Raw genomic sequence first — 12,336 nt, 5'->3', positions numbered from 1 at the left:
CAAAACCCTCAGCCAGAAACAAAATCTACCAAGTATCATTCCAGTAAGACTGACGTTCAGTTAGGCTTGAAAAGCACATCTTCAATCCTGCTTCACCTTAACCGCCAAACCATGAGCCTGCCTAACTGATCCTGGAAGGAAGAGCAAAGCAAATATGAATTCTAACCAAGAGAATGTCTGACTTTCCTTTTTGCATACATATATGTTCCTTCATTACACTTTGTACTACTTTCGGTAACACACTTGTTGACAAAGCTAAGAAGTCTCTCTTTCAATTCAACTTTTAAGGAGATGACTGATGTTAGAAATTCAGTAAACAACCTACAAGCTCAGTTTTAGTTTAGGTTGCCATTTTGAAACAGTATGATTTCCAATAAAGATTTTCCTATAGCCATAATAAATTTGTTTTTTACTCAATTCTCACCCGAGTACATGCTTGTTGATTTTAGAGAGAAGGGAAGGGAGATAGAGAAAGAGGGAGAAAAACATCAATGTGAGAGAGAAACATTGATCAGTTCATGCCCCAGCTGGGGACTGAACCCACAGCCTAGGTATGTGCCCTGACCAAGAATCAAACCAGATGACGGTCCAACCAACTGAGAAATGGATGTAGAGAAATGGACCAGCTAGAGCAAAATTTAGGGGGTGAAGCAGAAGGACTTGGTGGTGGATCACACGTGGCAGCTCGTATTTATCCTTGGAGCCCAGGCCTGCAGCTTCTCGAAGGCCCACGTGCCTATAAATTTGTCACATTTCCACCACTCCCCCTCCTGAGGCAATATGCGAAGGGAGAATAAAAGGCTAATATCATGATAATATTCTGGTGGCTACTAGGTGTGAGGAGAAACAATCAAATATGAATTTTATTGCAAATGATGATGCTCAAGGCAGAATCTCCAACTGGACCCTTTCCTACTTGGAAGGATGACATGGGAACCCAGTCACGCAGGTCCCTTAGGGAACGAGCTGGATGGAGACCTATCCCTGACTGGGGTATCCTGCTGTCCCATCATCTGCCACACTGGTCGTGGCCTCCACAACCATGGCGCGCCTGGGATTTCCCCAAAGTCAGAGGCTGCTGCAACCAGCTCCCCAGGAGTGCTAGAGGCTGCACTCCAGCTGCTCAGGGCCGCGGAGCCCACCCAGCTGCACCCAGAGCACCTTCAGCAGCTGCTGTGGAACAAGGATTGCAGCGTGCGAGGAATGAAGCAGTGGAGGGACTGAAGATGGTGTCCAGAATGTCCACAAGGACAATGGGAAAGAAAAGACACTGAGGAACAGGATGGAAAAGAGATGCTGCCTCAGCTTTGGGTGAGTTGCACCACTGGGGCCTGTGCAGGGTTGCACTGAACTAGAACCCAACTACAACAGCTCAGCTAAGGAGAAGTTTGTTTCTCTCGAGTAACAGGAAGGCACCTTAGGACTTGCCCAGCTGCTCAAGGTCGTCACCCAGGAACCAGGTCCTGCCAGTGTCCTGCTTCCAGGCCCTCACCCATGGCTTTTGTGCTTGTGCTCATTCTCATGACTTGGATCCTGTACCTACTAGCATTTTTCCTGACTTGGAAGCAGAAAGAAAGCTTGGAAGTGGGAAGAATAAAAGGCACATATCAAAGGACTCTTTTTAATCAGGAACATATTTCCCAGAAGCCCTCCCCCACAGATTTCCTCTTGGCCAAAACTAGGTCATGTGACCACCCCAAGCTGCAAGAGTCACATAGGTGAGTGTGTCTAAGCCAGAACAAATCAGGGCTCTGTGAGCAAGGAGAGGTCAGACATTGAATGAGCAACTGCAGTATCAGCCCGGGCCCTTACACATGCAAACTCACCCTCCCCAAAGCTGACTGCAGGTATGAAGCCGTCCTGCTGCAGGTATATTTGGGAGCCAGAAGCCGAGGCCACAGCTCAGCTCTAGAACTTAGGTCATTCACTGTCTGAGATCACAGCCTCATTCTTGCTCGCATTTGTAGTCATCTCAAGCGCATCAGCACTTTTTGACAAACGTGGTGTATTCTATTGCAACTCCTGGGAATGCAAAATGCCTACTAGTATATAAAAGGCTCTGAGAAATTTTCAGTAGAAGCCTGTTTGACTATATTTAACCCAACATTTCTCCAACAGCTTTGGAAATGTTGGTGTAAGCCAGTAACCTGAGATTATCTATTGTAGTTCTTGTTGGCCACGTGGTTCACTAAAAGTTAAGCTGTTAGCGGGGTATAGGAATCATGAGCTTTCCACCCCATGTAACAGGAAGTACAAGGCCCGTTTGCTGGACATGCAACCTGTGCGCTCACCCAGGGCCTGCCTCCTGCTTACAAGTGCCCCACACTTGGGCTAATGCTCCGCCTGGCCATCCTCAAATTAATTTTTAAACAAGAAGCTCCACATTTTTATTTTGTAGTGAGCCCAGCAAGCTTTATAGCCGTGTTCGGCAAATAGGATAAAGACCAGATATACATGATTCAGACTTTTAGCTTTTTCCTATTTTAGAAGCAGCAGTCACAGGTTAGTTTAAATATGTTTACCCTTCTTGCTGACGTGCATAAACATAACAAAATGCTAAAACAGCTCTGGCTGGTGTAGCTCAGTGGGTTGAGTGCGGGCCTGAGAACCAAAGGGTCTCCAGTTTGATTCCCAGTCAATGCGCATGCCTGGGTTGCAGGCCAGGTCCCCGTTGAGGGACTCATGAGAGGCAACCACACATGGATGTTCCTCTCTCTGTCTCTGTCTTTCTCCCTCCCTTCCCCTCTGTCCAAAATTAAATAAATAAAATATTTTTTAAAAAAACGAAAATGGTAAAACAGAGAAGTGTTCTCTCATCTCAATACCCTTCCCCACTCATTGGGAGGGTGGGAGAGAGTTATGTCAAATTAGTATCAAATGTAGTGAAAAAAGAAATTAGCCTCACTTGAAGAAGAATTTAAAGCATATCTTTTTTAAAACAGTAAAACAATTAAAGTGACCAGTCTTGGAATACCTTGGGAAATAAAATCGTGTTTTATTACTTCATGTGTGCTCAACATATAATACATTACATGGACTACAGCAGAGCCTGGTTGGCTGATTGATTGAAATGGCGGTTGATGAGCGAATCAATTTGACAAAGTTCATCCAAAAGTTAGAGAGACTCTCTAGGCAGCCAGAGCCGAGACCCAGGCACCCGCTGCAAACTGATGAAACCCAAGGTCTACTTTTCTACTGCTAATCAATTTTTTGGTCAATTTGGGGGGGGTTGAAACTTAAACAAATGCCAGAGTAGGAGCTACTCAGGTGACCGCAAAGGATGCACACAGGCAGCGAGCACCGGTCTAACCAGCCCTCCACGCTGAAGGAAACACCTAAAAATGGGTGTTTTTTTAACAAAACTCACCCACTGAGATCAAGGTCAGAGATCTTCTCAATTAGAATTTTTTGTTGACATCTCTGGATGTTGACAAGAATGATATCGTGGTATAAGCAGGAAACAGGAATAATAAAGAAGCTCATTTCTTTAGCCTTGGGACCTGGCAAATAAGTGGTTTTTAAGGAGGCATTTTTCCCCATCTTACCACTTATCTGGAACTGTATTTATATGACCCCTTATCACCACAACCCCCATGAATGAAGGGCAAGCAGCCATCACAAGGGGAAAAAAAGAGCGGTGTCTTCCACGAAACCCACTGTAGGAATCAGTGTACCTCTCTGTGCAGGACAGTCCATGTCTAACTTTCTTTGACTTTGACCCATTTCATAAAGCGCAGCACAGACTTAATTCTTTGGGCAAGGGATGGAGAAGGGTGAGCTTATGGCCTAATAACACCTTCTCCCGAACTGAGCAGGAGCCTTCTCTAGCTGTAGGCTGAGATGTGGAACGAGCAAATTCTCTGCACGTATGCCCAGTTATTCTTGGGCTGCGGTCGGCCGCTTTGCACGCGGTCTTTCTGCACACTGTGCCTCACTGCCATCGACACCTTTGCCCTCGTCCCTCTTCTCTTCATTTTGAGATTAGGAATGCTTCTCTGTTCCTGCAAGCTAATGGAGCTATTATCGTAGTTTAGTTGTTGAGAGATGGTGGGGCCATTTAGATGATAGTTCGGTGTCATTGGGAACAGTATTGCAAAAATATAATTGCCTTTGCGAAGCAAGAAACAGGCTTTCATACATTTAAAAGAGGGAAGGTAAACCCAAAGGAAAAAGCATATTAACATAAATATTCTTGTATATTAACAAGCATATTAACAGAAAGAGGGAAGGAGATTCTTTTTCATTGTTTTTTGTGTAAGATAGCGAGATGAGGAGCCAACAGGGTATTGACCTTTTCATTGCAGGAAAGAGTTGGCATTTAGGTTCCTTTTCTGAACCAGGAGCTGGGTCTTTCATGTCTTCACTCTCCGCAGAGGTTTGCTGGTGGTGGATGTTTGGTAGTACCTGTCGGTTATTTGATGGGTGGTTGAGTGCCTGGGTGGATCGGCAGATTTTAATTCAGCAAATCCCTCTCTTCTTCTTCAGTGTTAGAGTGTTACTAGAATAAAGGGATCTGCTTGCCTTCACACCTCAGAGCCCAAGAAGACACCAACAGGAGTTTGCAGCAAAGAAGGTGAGGGTTTGTTTTTAGGAAGTGGCCTGTGCCTGGAGGCAGGTGAGCTAATGCTCAAAGACCTGGCTCCCCGTGGCTTCCAGGGGGTGGGTTATATAAGGGGGAAATCATTAATCATCGGACTAAAGGCATTAGAGCCATGGTCAGCGCTGTGGTCAGAGTTGTGGTCTCTACTGATTGGTCGGCGTAAGGACAGTTGATCACTGCATCTGGTCCTGATGTCACCTGTGGTGTCGTTTTGTGTGGTTTTGTTTTTTCTGGGCCTGGCACTAAAACTCAACTGAGGCCTAGATGTTATCCCTTGTTCGACTAGAACTCTGTCTCTGGAGTCAACAGATCCGAGGCTTTCTCCCTAACATCTGATTTTGACCAGAACCTCATCAGCCTGAGGGCTGAATGATTAAGGGAGTGGAGATGAAAGGCAGGAGGCAGGTGAGTCAGGGGGCTGGACGAGGCCAGTTTGAGTCACAAAGAAAGAAAGGAGAAAGGTCATAGTAAAGAAATGAAGTCTGTACACAGTTACCAGAGCAGTCTTTTTCTCACTCCTGGTCTCTGTCCCATGATGCCTCACCCTGGCCCTGTCCTCAGGGGGCTGTTCCTGAGTGGGCCTTCCTAGGACTAGCTGGTAGTGTGTGGGTTCTTGACTTCATGTAGGAAAGATTTCACAACACGAGTCCAGATGACTATGAGGGTACATTCATTAAAGCTGGGGACAGTGAAACAAGGAAGGGCTCAGTGTGGAAGAAGCAACCGGAGAGCCTAGGCTGGGCTGCCTTAGGCCACCAGGAAGTCAGAGAACAGGGGGCCCTGGAGTCAGGTCCAGAGGATTAGCCTGGGACGAGCTGCCATTGCCCATTGCTTCCAGATTGCAAGTTTTGTGGGGTCCCTTAGGGTTTTGGAGATGCAAGCCTGGGGGGAAGAGGTGAGGAAAGAGGAGGGGGAAGCTCAAGCAGGTTCTTTGTCTGGAGGCTTTTATCTCTCTCTTGAAGGCAGGAATCTTAGGGGAGGTCTCAAGGGAGGGTTTCAATGGAATACTCATCTTTTCCAGGTGTGCCTTTTGCAGGGTCACAGTCTCCATTGATGGTCAGCGCCAGGGGGGGTCATTAGTCACTGCAACTGGCCCTGGGCTAGGCCTCCTGGTTCTGCTGGTTTCCTGGGCCTGGAGCTGAAATATAGCTGAGACCTAGATGTTATCTTCAGGGAGGCGACCTTCTGTATCTGGCTGTGAAGTGCTCGGCCCTGGTGTTCAGCCATCTGCTTCCACTTGCCACTGGATTTTCTTAGCTCCTCACTCTCCTGCCTCAGAATCAGCGTGCAAGTTCTTGTATCAGCAGCATAAGGGGCTGTTTGCCTCCAGATTTTCCTTCAAGAAGGGTCTAAGCTTCTCGTTTTTTTTACTAAATTGTAAACTCCCCAGTCTTCCTCATCTCAGTCCCGCTCCACCCTTGCCCTATAGCCCGTCCCTGCCTGGACACCTTTAATAAATGTTGATGGTGTCGGATTGGTGAATTTAAGCAAATTAAACATTTAATTCAATGTTTAAATGAAACATGCTTTTGAAAACCAGCTCTTGTTTAAGAAGCACTTCTATAAAAGAAGATAAATGTCTGCCAAAAGTAATAAATGTCTTTAGATAGCTATTTACCTAAACATTTAAGAAATCTTTTTTGTACTTAAAATTGAAGCCTACATTTAGTTTCCAGCCCAGCGAAATCATCTGTCACAGCTTTTTAAAAAGGCATCCAATTTTCCCAGCTTTTTAGTTTTTCCTTTTCTCATTGAAAATGATAACAAAAAATGTACAACTTAATGAATATATAATTCTCTCTAAATTATAATGTGATTTGCTTTCTGTGGTTTGAAACATTTGCTTCTCTTTGGTTTCCTTCTCTTCCTGTATGAACAACCAGACGCATTGTGCCAGATTTATCTCAAAGCAGAGAGACTACGAGGAGTCACGTAAGCACCCTTTCTTCCCACAGGCCTCTTCAGAGAGGACCTCTTTACCAGTTCCTTCTTTCCAAAGTTTTAAGAGAGCGCAAGTCTAAAAAAAAAAGAAAGAAATACACAGTATTGCTTTCTGTCTGAGATTTAGAGAAAACAGGCAAAAGTTAACAAAAATAGAAAGAAATTTAACTCATTGCACTTGATGGAAAGCAATTTCCAAGTAGCTTGCTGCTACGAAGATAACTTTATCCAAGCATTTATTTAATAGTTAATTAGCAGCATCTCTTAAAAGATTTCTGCAGTGTAGAAAACACCAGACCATAATCCTAGCTGATAACATCGAACTGATGAGCAAAGACACAGCACCTACATTTTCAGCTGATAATGTGGCAAAGATCATGAAATTCTGCAAAACTCAATCTAAAGTGAGTGATAAATCGCACAAATACCAGCTCACAGATAATGAGATCCCATCCTAATGTTGATAATGTGCAGTGTAAGTGTTTCCTGTTTTTTAAATAGGATATCTTTGACCATTTAAACAAGTCTTTAGCACCAAGCATCCACAGGCATGAGTATATTAAAAAAGCCATTTGGTGTATGCTGCTTGGAGGTAATGAGAAAGTGCTTCTCGATGGGACACGCATAAGAGGAGACATCAATGTCTTATTAATAGGTAAGAGCACGCTGAGTTAATAGTGCGTTGATAACTTATTTTTATTCCCCCCTCCTCACCACGCTTGTATGACTCAGTGATGTAATATTAGCAAGAAAACAAAAAGCCAAACTAGCACAATTACTGTGTCATCATTTTCTTGTATTAAAATATGCTTGCCTTTTATTAGAAACATTTTTTATCCTTGGAAACATCATTTTGACCTTTTTCACAAATATTCTGTATCTAATACGTCAACCCCCAACCCCAAACTCCTCACTCATCTCCTTACTCTCCCTTTTACCTAGCCCTAAGTTCCAACTTTGATCTACTCAAAAATTCAATAAATACCCCCCAAAACCTGACTATTGTCTAAATCTCCTTTACCCTAGGCTATGCCTATCTTTTCATTTTATCCTTGGAACAAAGGCTCAGAGACTAAGTGAAGTTTGAGCAAAGCTTCCATCTGTCCAAGAACCTGCAACTGGCAATCTTTATCCATCACTTACTCTGTCTCTCTTAATGCTGGGCACTCAGAGAGATTAGAAATTACATGAGACATAATGCTGCCCTTCTGTCTAGTTGTGGAGATGAAACAAATATGTTCATCGAACTTGCATTTATGAAATACTTCCTCCATGCCAGGGATTGCCAGCCACAGACAAAACCAAACAATGGAAGACATGAAGTTTTGACAGGGGTCTCAAGAGTTGGAAAATTTTAGTTTAAGTAATAGCTAATAAGTATAGTAATCAATGCGTGTAAAAGTTATTGTTCCAGGAACTAAAGGTACGACCCACCCTGACTCCAAGAGGCCATAAGCAGTTCCACCTTTGTGCCTCTGGACCGCAAGTGATTCAGGATGGGATCTGAGCCATTGTATTCCCGGGTGAGATGACCACCGCCCAGGACACAGCTAAAGACGACTGCCCAGGGCAAGAATACTGCAGTTTTCTTAATGCAATGAACTTTTCCCTGAATTCCAACCCCCTTACCTACAGTTCATTCTCCTTATAAAAAGGGCCTTTTTAAAATGGAATTTAAGACAGTCTGTTAGGGTATGAACCCGCCATCATCTCAGATCATGGGCCATCTGAAAAAAGTGCCCATTAAGATTCGATCCCTGTCTCTGTTTTTTGGGTTTGGTATGTGACTGGCAGCACGGATGCCAGTTTTTTCTGGTTTCCGTTTGTCTGCGGGAACTGACAGAAAAGAACAAGAAACAGGCATGTAGAGAAATCGATGCACCCACTGCTCTATGACACAGGATGCTGAGAGCAAGGCCACAGAAAGTGCCAGAAGGAGTTTCAGAGAAGGAAGATAGCAAACAGGTGGGAAGGGTGCAGCAGCTCCCAAGAGCAGGACTTTGGCCTTCAGCACTTCCTCTGAACGATCCTCTCAAGAACTCACTGAGAAGTGTTCCAAAAGAATACCTGCCTCCCAGGTGTGTCTCAGTATCTTCCATGTTCAATGCTGTAACTTTTTGACACTTCCACTGAATTGTCCCCTTCAAGAGAGGTAGCCCGACTTTCCAAAACAGAGTAGCCACTTGGTCATTCTCTCTTATATAAACTTTGCCTAACATTTGTCAAACTTGACCGTTTTCTTAATGGCTTCATATATTGCCTATAAGCTCAAAGAAAGCCAGAACTTTGTTCTGTGCCCTGCTGTATCCGCAAGCCCAGAACAGTGCCTGGGACACAGAAGGTGTCCAATGATAGTTTTGAATGGACAGATGATAAATTCACAGGATATTATTAAATAAGCCTGTGGCCAGACCACTTTCCCCTTCTCAGATCTTCACATTTCACACTTTTCCCCCACCCATATTAGTCCTGAATCAATATCTAGTATTGTTCCCCAGGGGAAAGAGTGTTGCAGGATGCTCATTGCACTCTCATAAACACATCCCAATCCACTCTGGTACCTTTGACAAGAGTCATGGGCAGAACCAGCCCTGTGGCAACTCTGAAACTTGAGCTAAGTCTACACAAATATCAACTTACAATAATAAAAATGTTAAACAATAAATAATATAAACTATGTGAGAAAATAAATTCTGGATTATCAAAAAGTGTCTTTTGCTACAAGTGTATGGTTTTTTAGTTCAAATTTCATGAAGATGTAGAACTTTGGGTGAAGTGTTTTGCTCATTTTCTAACACTCTATGTCAAACAGAAGAACTGCCACTCTGAGAAAAGGGAAAGTGGCACAATTATATTTGACAGACAAGTGAAAAATGTACCCTGAGTATCATTTAGGCCTTACTGCTAATAATAATGATCCAAATTCAATATTGTCTCTACTTTAAAGCTTCTCTATAAAAAAATAATTCTTTGAAAGGCACTGTTATCTTTTCCCATGCCTTGAATTGTGCTAATCTATTCCACCCCGTTCCAGGAATACTTACTGAGTGCTTCCAAGCATTTGGATGGGGGGAAGGGGGTGGTTAGGAATGTTGTACAGATGAACAAGAACTTCAGCATGCTAAAACCCAGTGTCTTACCCTGTGTTCTTGAACATTTTACTGCAACATCCCGTATTTCAGAAGAGCGCGCCCCTCTTCGTTTTATGTTTTCGGTATTCTGACCTAGGATGAGGTTGGAGAAAGCAGAAGCACTGGACCTGTGCAGGCTCCCCCATCCCCTAACCCACCCCATTCTAGTGCCCCTGGTTGCCTCCTCTACAGGAAAATCAGCAGAGCATCTGTTGCACTGAGCTCCAACACAAAAACGTCCTCTGCTGCGGTAGGAGACAACATCCACAGAAGGCTGAAAATTCAAATAGAAGAGACAGAGGACTGCAGATTGTTCAAATTAGCCACATTAAAGCCAGAGGAACAGCCAGTCATTTAGCTGTTAAATTAGACTCCGGCTGCTGCTGATTTGAGAGGACAGATGACTGAATGACAAGTGTTAATAAACCCGGGAAAAGGTACAAAGTGAGCCACAGGGAAGCAAGAAATGCAGAGCAGATGGACAATTGGATTTGAACAGAAGGGGAAAAATGGAATTTTTAGGCTGTGTTTTTTAAAAAAGATAGCAATAACCCAGGTTTCTACAGATGTACTCCTTTTGTTTCTGAAGGATTTCTAAGTGCTTCTCCTTTAGTTTGCTGTCAAAAAAAAAAAAGGGGGGAGTGGGGGCGGCTGTTAAATGATACAGATAAGAATCCCATGGGAAAGAATATTGGACGTTTTCCTAGATCTCTGAAAGTATTGCATCCTCACATGTTGAGTCACATCCATTGGCATTTTATAAGACTCCAAACCCACACACAGGCCAATGAAATCAGTCAGTCATTTCACATAGCCTATTTCTAGTATGCTGAGCTACAAAGGAACTATTCATTCACTGCCATGTGCAAATGAATTATCTAGGTGTTGAACCTAATCATCCTAAGAACCAAAACCTTTTCATTTGAAACTATTTGTTGAGTGAATGTATGAAAGAATGTATGAATGAATGAGTGGATGAAACAGATTGTGTAATTGCATTTAGTAGTAGGCATTGAAAATAATTTCTCGGTGAACAATTAAATGTAAGTTACACTGCAGTACCATTTACACAAGTCACCCTGGGGAGCTGAAATGTGAGTTGGGACGGAAGCTTCTCTGAAGCAGTCCCCACCTGTGGTTATGCTTCCAAGTGGAGCAGGAGGCAGAAAGCACCACATCCCGTTTGTGGCAGAGCTGCTGGAACCTGAGTCTGGTGCCAGCAGCACCACAGCAGGGAAGAAAGCCAACACGCACAGAGAGGTGGAAATGGGAGAAGCGAGGACTCGGAGGTCCTGGTGGCTGCATGGTTCTGATTCCTGTCATTCCTGGGCCCCCTTGATCAGCAGCCTTCCCAAGGTCCACATTTCAAGCCAATAAAATCTTCATTTGCTTAAACAAACTTGTTAATTCCTACACTTACAACCGGAGGAGTCCCGCATGAGCCAAAGGTCAAGTTCCCCCTGGGCTGTTTCCAGAGTTTATCTTTCTCACTGCTCTGATATTCCACTGGGACACACCTACGACTAGCCAGCGGTGATTATGCTATCTTTAGGGACAACAATGATTTCTTCCTCGTTTCATATAGATTGTGCCAGGCAGCAGCAGTTAAATGCATGGACTCTTGAGTCAGAAGGTCCTGGTCAAATCTCAGCTTGAGTGTTTAGTAGCCGAGAGATAAAAGCACAGTGGCGACAGCTGGAGAAAGTGGTCTGTTTAAATGGGTCCTGGTGAATGGGGAACCCTTTCTGTGGGCTACCTGTAGGCTGTCATTGGTCAGTGGGCAGTCATAGCGTGGTCTCCAGAAAACATTCTCATTCTGTCACTCACGGCCACCAGTCTGTAGCTTTTCCTCCCTCTCCTGTTCCTTCTTACATTGGCAGTATAAAGGACCCGAGAAGCCATTATTAAGAGAAAGCCCGACATACAGGCAGCAGCAGCCAAAAGAAGACAGAACTGGAGGGAAATTAAGAGCAGAAAAGAGATAAGTTTCTTAGGATAATTAGAGTCTCCAAGGAGAGAAATGTATTCAGATTTTTTTTTTAGTGTTAACTACCATCTTCACAGTGGCTTTCAGAGCAGGCTATAAAAATTCATTCGTGAAATGATCTTAAACTGTGGAGGCCAAGAACTCTGGGTGAGTAGGGGCCTCTATGGTTCAGGTGGACAGATAAGCAGGTGCTTGTTGCACACGGCTGACAGGAAGGCTGCCTTATCAGTTAACACACTATCTTCCTGACCATTCCACGTGTTCACTGCACCTGACGGTACTCCAAGGAGCCGTCTAAAAGGAGGAGGTTTATAATCCCAGCTCACTTGGAAAGTAGCAAATCACCGTCATTAAGGTTTATGATGACTGAGTCATTTCCCAGAAAGGGGACACCTTTGACCTAAAGCTGTTCATCCAAAAAAAAATTAGTCTTCAGGACCTGTGGGTGATTTTTTATTTCGTTATATAATTATCAGAAAATGAGGCCAAAAGTTAAATGTTTTTATTGTGACCATTGAAGTTAGAACACAAGTAAACCCCAAAAGATCACATGATATTTGAGAATACTTAGAAAAAGAAAAATTTTTAAAAAGATACTTAACACATCAGCTAAATGATACACACTTGAGGCAGTCATATGAAAGATGTACAAATGAGAGTCTTGTAAAAAAAATTAT

The sequence above is a fragment of the Artibeus jamaicensis genome, unplaced genomic scaffold (assembly GCF_021234435.1).
Source record: "Artibeus jamaicensis isolate MK-2021 breed Jamaican fruit bat unplaced genomic scaffold, CSHL_Jam_final contig_354, whole genome shotgun sequence".
Lineage (NCBI taxonomy): Eukaryota > Metazoa > Chordata > Mammalia > Chiroptera > Phyllostomidae > Artibeus > Artibeus jamaicensis.
Note: the sequence above shows the minus strand (reverse complement) of the source record.